This window comes from Oryctolagus cuniculus, chromosome 16 (assembly GCF_051225735.1).
Source record: "Oryctolagus cuniculus isolate XC-2025 breed Fujian yellow rabbit chromosome 16, ASM5122573v1, whole genome shotgun sequence".
NCBI lineage: Eukaryota > Metazoa > Chordata > Mammalia > Lagomorpha > Leporidae > Oryctolagus > Oryctolagus cuniculus.
The window spans coordinates 30,446,041-30,452,014 of record NC_142882.1 but is presented as its reverse complement, the minus strand read 5'-3'; the positions used below and the strand labels follow the sequence as shown (position 1 = coordinate 30,452,014).

The following is a 5,974-nucleotide window of genomic DNA, read 5'->3' as shown; positions in this document are numbered from 1 at the left end:
GTTAGAATTCAGCAGTGAAGCCTTCCAGTTTTGGGGTTTTCTTGGTAGTGATGGTCTTTATTACTGGTATCATTTCCATCTGGTTATGTGTGTGTTTAGGTTTTCTATATCTTTGTTGCTCAATTTAGGTAGGTTTTATGGATGGAAGGATGGTGGAAAGCCTCTTTGCTGTACTTCATAACTCATAAGATATCAGAGTATCCACACAGGGAATTTTCTACTTGACCTTTTTGTGCAAGTTATATCTCATGAAATATTAGAGAATTCACCAAGGGGAGAAATGCATGAATATAATACATGTGAATAGCCTTTGTGGTGCAAATCAGACCTCATCAAACATAAAAGAATTCTCATGGGGAGCAATTTTATGAATGTAATGACTCAGAGCCTTTTACCATAATTCAGCCCTCATTGTACATCATCAAATTCATATAGGGAAAAACTCCTTTGAAAGTAAAATCCCTTTAATTAGAAGCCATACCTCATAAGACAACAGGGAATTCACGTGGGAGAGAAACCTTATGGGTGTAATGAGTGTTGGAAAGCTCTGCCCAAATCTCTCCTTATATCAGAATGCACAACATATATATCTAATGAATGAAATAAATGTGAGAAAGTCATTTCACATAGGTAATGCCTCATAATCCATCATGGAATTTGAACAAGGGAGAGACCTTAACAATATAATGAATGTGGAAGAGCTTTTCTCCAAAATTCATGCAAGTATTGTGACAAAACCTTTTGCTGGAAATCACATCCTATCCAACAGAGACTCATGTAAAGGAGAAAGCTTATAAATATTATTAGAGTCAGAAGTCAATGGTACATCAGAGAATTGACACAGGTGGTTTCTTAGGCGTATACTGATTGTGCAAAAACATTTTCTTTATTTCAGGCTTGTATAGACACAGAATTCACAAAAGGTGATAGTCTTTGCATGCTGTAAATACAATAAAACCTTTAGCCAGAAATTAGACATCAACAGACTTCAGAGAATTCATAAGGAACAAAAGTCTATGCAATGAATTTGGAAAATGTATTTCTGTTATAAATCAGTCTTCAATTCCCATGAATAGACTCACAAATGAGAAAACATGCATGCATAGAAAAGTTTTGTACCATAAATTATCTCTAGATGGTAAACTAATATATCACACAAAAGAAATATCATGAGTGTAATGGAATTGGGAAACCCTTTGCTATAAGGCAGAGTTCCAGAAACCTTAGCAAGATTACAGAAAAGTCTCTGAAAATGTAACATGTCTGAAAGATTTGTTGGCATCACAAACTGGAGGATAGCTCAAGTGCATGTGTTTTTGTGCCTGGCATCCAAATTGATATCTCTTTTTCTTTGATGAATTCCTTGTTTATTTATTTAGCAGATTTAGAGACAAAGGATTCCTGTCCATTGATTTACTACTATATGCCCACAATTGCCATGGTAAAGTATATGGCAAAAACTGAGTGCTGGGGGCTGTGAATCTGATTCATCACTGATAACATTGAAGACATTGGTTCCTGGTTCTTATGCTGCTATGCATGGAAATGTTTCTCTAATTTCATTTTCAAATAGTTCATTGTTAATATAAAGAAATGCTTCTAATTTTTAAAATTTCATTGAAATAATTTGTGATTAATGTGTCCTAGTCATGCATTATTACAGGGTGTAGTGCAATATTTGCACACATTTATGCAGTAAAAAGTGATCAAGCTAAGCAACTACAGTTTTATTAATTTTTAAAGAGTTATTTATTTGAAAGACAGAGTTACAGAGAGAAGTAGCAGCAGAGAGAGAGAGAGGTCTTCCTCTGCCGGTTCACTCCCCAGATGGCCACAATGGCCGGAGCTCTGCCAATCTGATTCCAGGAACCAGGAGCTTCTTCCAGATCTCCCACTTGGGTGCAGGGACCCAAGGACTTGGGCCATCTTCTACTGCTTTCCCAGGCCATAGCAGAGAGTTGGATCAGAAGAGGAGCAGCCAGGACTAGAACTGGTACCCACATGGGATGCTGGTGCTTCAGGCCAGGGTGTTAGCCCACTGTGCCACAATGCTGGCCCCCAAGCAACTACAGTTTCTAATTCTTCTCCATGATTTGAGACTACCAGCTCCTCTCCTTCAGTTCTTTACACAGAACCTAATATGGTTGAATGTAGTCATCTCATTATATTATGGAACACCAGAAGTTCTTTCTGCCTCTTTGATTTTTGATACCTATTATCCAATTCCCCTCTATCCCTAGCTGCTTCCCTTCTCAGCCTCTAGTAATCACAGTTCTGTGTTCAGATCCATTATTTTCTTTCACTTCCACATGCGACAAGGACCAGGTGACATTTGTGTTCCTGCTTCTGGCTTATTTCAATTAATTTAATAATATTTTGTTCTTTTTTTGTATCTAAAAGAGGTTGCCCTGTCCATTGTTTTTCACTGATGGACAGCTAGATTGGTTTCACATCCTGGCTGCAGTGAACTGTGTTATAGTGGCTGTGTTATGGGAAAATTGCTGTATCTTTGATATGCTCTCCTCCTTTCCTTCTAATAAAATTTCCTTATTCTATATAGCCAAGAGCAAGATAACTCTCACATGGTAGGTCAATTTTTATCTTAGTTTAATTTTTGTTATTTATTTGAAAGAGTTACAATAGAGGTAGAGACACAGAGAGGTCCTCCATTAGCTGGTTCGCTCTACAGATGACTACAAAGGCCAGAGTTATGCCATTCTGAAACCTGGAGACAGGAGCTTCCTCTGGGTCTCCCTCATGGGTGCATGGGCCCAAGGACTTGGGCCATCTTCTACTGCTATCCCAGGAGATAGCAGAGAGCTGTATTGGAAGAAGAGCAGCTGGAACTAGAACTGGCACCCAAATGGGATGCTGGCCCTTCAGGCCAGGGCTTTAACTCACTGCACAACAGCGCCAGCCCCAATTTTTATCCTTTTTAAGGAATGACCATACTGTTCTGCATAACATCTGTACTAACTTGTGTTTTCACCTACCATATATGGTGGTTTTCTTTTCCCATGTGCTCTCTAGCATTTGTTATTTTTTATCAGTTTGGCATAAAAATGATATAGTATTGTTCATGTTTTTGTGTATTTTGAAATCAGTTAATTTGTTTATTAAATCTTTATTATTTGAAAGGTGGATTTAGAGAGAGAGGGAAAGACATAGATAGCTTTCATCTGCTGGCTCACACCCCAGAGAGTTTCAACAGTTGAGCCTGGGGCATGCTGGAGTCAGGAGCTTCATCCAAGTCTCCCACATGAGTGGCAAGGACCTGAGTCCTTCGTCCATCTTCTGCTGGTTTCCCAGGTGTTTAGCAGTGAGCTAAATTGGAAGTGGAGATTCCTAAACTCAAAGTGGAACTCAGATGTTATGCTGGCCTCACAGATTGCAGCTTTCCCCACTTGGCCACAATGCCAGCCCCTCTATCAATTTAATTCCTCAAAAATAGGTCAGTAATGTTGGCATCTATCTCATTTTGTTTTTTCTCTGTTATTATTCAACTTATTGATGTCTTATTTTTGTTCACATTATTCCTCTCAATTGCTCTACCTGAGGTGAGTAGGGCTGCTGTGTTGCTTAAATGAAGTGTATGCTTTAGATTACTCATTTAATGAGTGCATGTCATTCACATAGCACTTCACTGAAGTTCTACTATGTCCCAAATCCTCTTCTAGGCACAGAATTTAGACCACTTTTCTCTTAGGCCCAGATCTTGCCTTTAACATACTACTTGGAATTTAGTAGCTCATGAAATCTGCAGACTGCATAAATGAATGAATATTTTGAGGGCTGTGCTTTTGTGGAGGAACTTCATAGGAGACCGAAGGAATAAAATAAATCAAAAGTATCCACAGTATATAGAATGTATACTATTTTACAAGTCACAGAGAAGAAGAAGAAGAAGGAAAGTAGTAAGACTAGAAAGTTTGTAGCAAGACTAACAGGCGCTGGTCAAGAACTTAATAAGCACATTAGGAAAGCAGTAAGGTTTCTTTTTTTTTTTTTGAGGAAAAGTTTTTATTTCTAGTGATGAAATTGGCTACAGAACATTATGAAAGTTTAAAAATACAAAGAGAAATTGTCTATAATTAATAGATTCAAAATTTGACAATCAGTGAATATCATTATTAGTCATTACCAACAACAGTTATTGATTTGAAAGGCAGAGTGACAGGAAGAGGGAACCACTGCTTCACTCCCCAGACACTTGCAATAGCCAAAGCTTGACCAAGCCACAACCAGGAACTGGGAATTCATTCTGGATGTCCCATTTGGGTGCAGGGACCCAAGCACTTCTGCCATCCTCCGTCTCCTCCCAGGGTGCACACTAGCAGAAACTTGCCTCAAAGCAGAGAAGCTACCACTCAAGCCAGACATTTGTATATGGGATGTGGGTGTGTGGTGGTGATAGCAAGTCCTCATGGATAAAAAAAAAAAAAAGACAAAGTTATTTCTATGCCAAGGAAATTACTCTGTAGTCTTTCTCTTATAAACTACGTATTGCTGAACCTAGATAATTTTTCCTTTATTTAACAATGACATGAAAATGTCAGTTGAGTTGGCTTTCCTGAAGACCTTGTTTCTTGAATATTAGTGGCTAGTTGAGATAAATTCTTTTCATCTCTTTCTCGCTTCGGCAGCACATGTGCTCGCTTCGGCAGCACATATACTAAAATTGGAACGATACAGAGAAGATTAGCATGCCCCTGCGCAGTAAGGTTTCTTTACCTCCCTGTAGACTCTGCTCTCCAGAGGTGAACAGGGTCCTCTAAACCCACTTGCTGCACACACAAACACCTGAGTGTTGTATTCTCCCACAGGTGTTGGAGACTGATATGGTGTTCTGATTTATATTTACATAATGGCTAGTGACATCGGGCATATTCACATGTTTTGACCATGTACATTTCTTCTGAGAAATGTCTATTCAGATCCTTGCCTGTTTCTTCACTGTATTTTTTGGAGTTTTTCCAATTCATGTAAATGTTCTGGAAATCTGTAAACATTCAGAGTTTTAATTTTTCCTGCCATCTGTTCATTGTATCTACACTCTGATGTTTACTTTGTTGTGAAGAAGTATCTTAGTTGGATATACTCAAATGTCTCTGTTTTTATTTTTGTGACTATTGCTATTGGAATCTTACCCAAAAGCTATTGTGTGTTGACAATATTTAGAGTTTCCCTATGTTTACTTGGGTTTGGGTCTTATGATTACATTTTAATTCACTGTGAGTTCACTTTCACATAGTGTAAGAGATGTTGGAGTCTCTTTTCAGGCTTCTACATTTGGATCATCAAGTTCCTCTGCACCACTTGTGAAAGAGATTCTTCTTTCTCCAGTTCATTTTAGTTCCTTTGTTAAATATGAGTTGCTGGTAGAAATTTGGGTTTATTTCTATGCTACCAAGTCTTTTCCATTGAACTATGTGTCTGTTATTATATCAGTGCTAACACTTCTTCTTCTTTTTTTTTTTTTTTGCAGTATATTTATTTGAAAGGCAGAGTTACAGAGAGGTAGAGGCAGAGAGAGAGAGAGGTCTTCCATCCACTGGTTTACTCCCCAAATGGCCACAATGGCCGGAGCTCTGTTGATCTGAATCCAAGTGTCAGGAGCTTCTTCCAGGTCTCTATGCAGGTGCAGGGGCCCAAAGACTTTGGCCATTTTCTACTTTTTTCTCAGGCTATACCAGAGAGGGGTATAAGAAGTGGAGCAGCTGGGAAACATACTGGCACCCATATGAGATGCCAGCACTGCAGACGGTGACTTTACCTGCTTTGTCATAGTGCTGACCCCTGTAATATGTCTTAAAATATGGTGTGATGTCTCCAGCTTTTTTTTGCTTTATAATATTGCTTTAGATGTTAAGCATCTCTCATGTTTCTATGTGAATTTTAGCATCATTTTTTCTAGCTCTGAGAACATCGTTGGTATGTTGATTGGGATTGCATTGAATTTGCAAATTGCTTTTGG

General features: G+C 38.5%; 1 pseudogene; it reads left to right on the top strand.

The window, feature by feature from the left end:
- The first annotated feature begins 4,648 nt into the window (after positions 1 to 4,648).
- Positions 4,649 to 4,716, top strand: LOC138846834 (U6 spliceosomal RNA; annotated as a pseudogene).
- Positions 4,717 to 5,974: the final 1,258 nt, after the last annotated feature.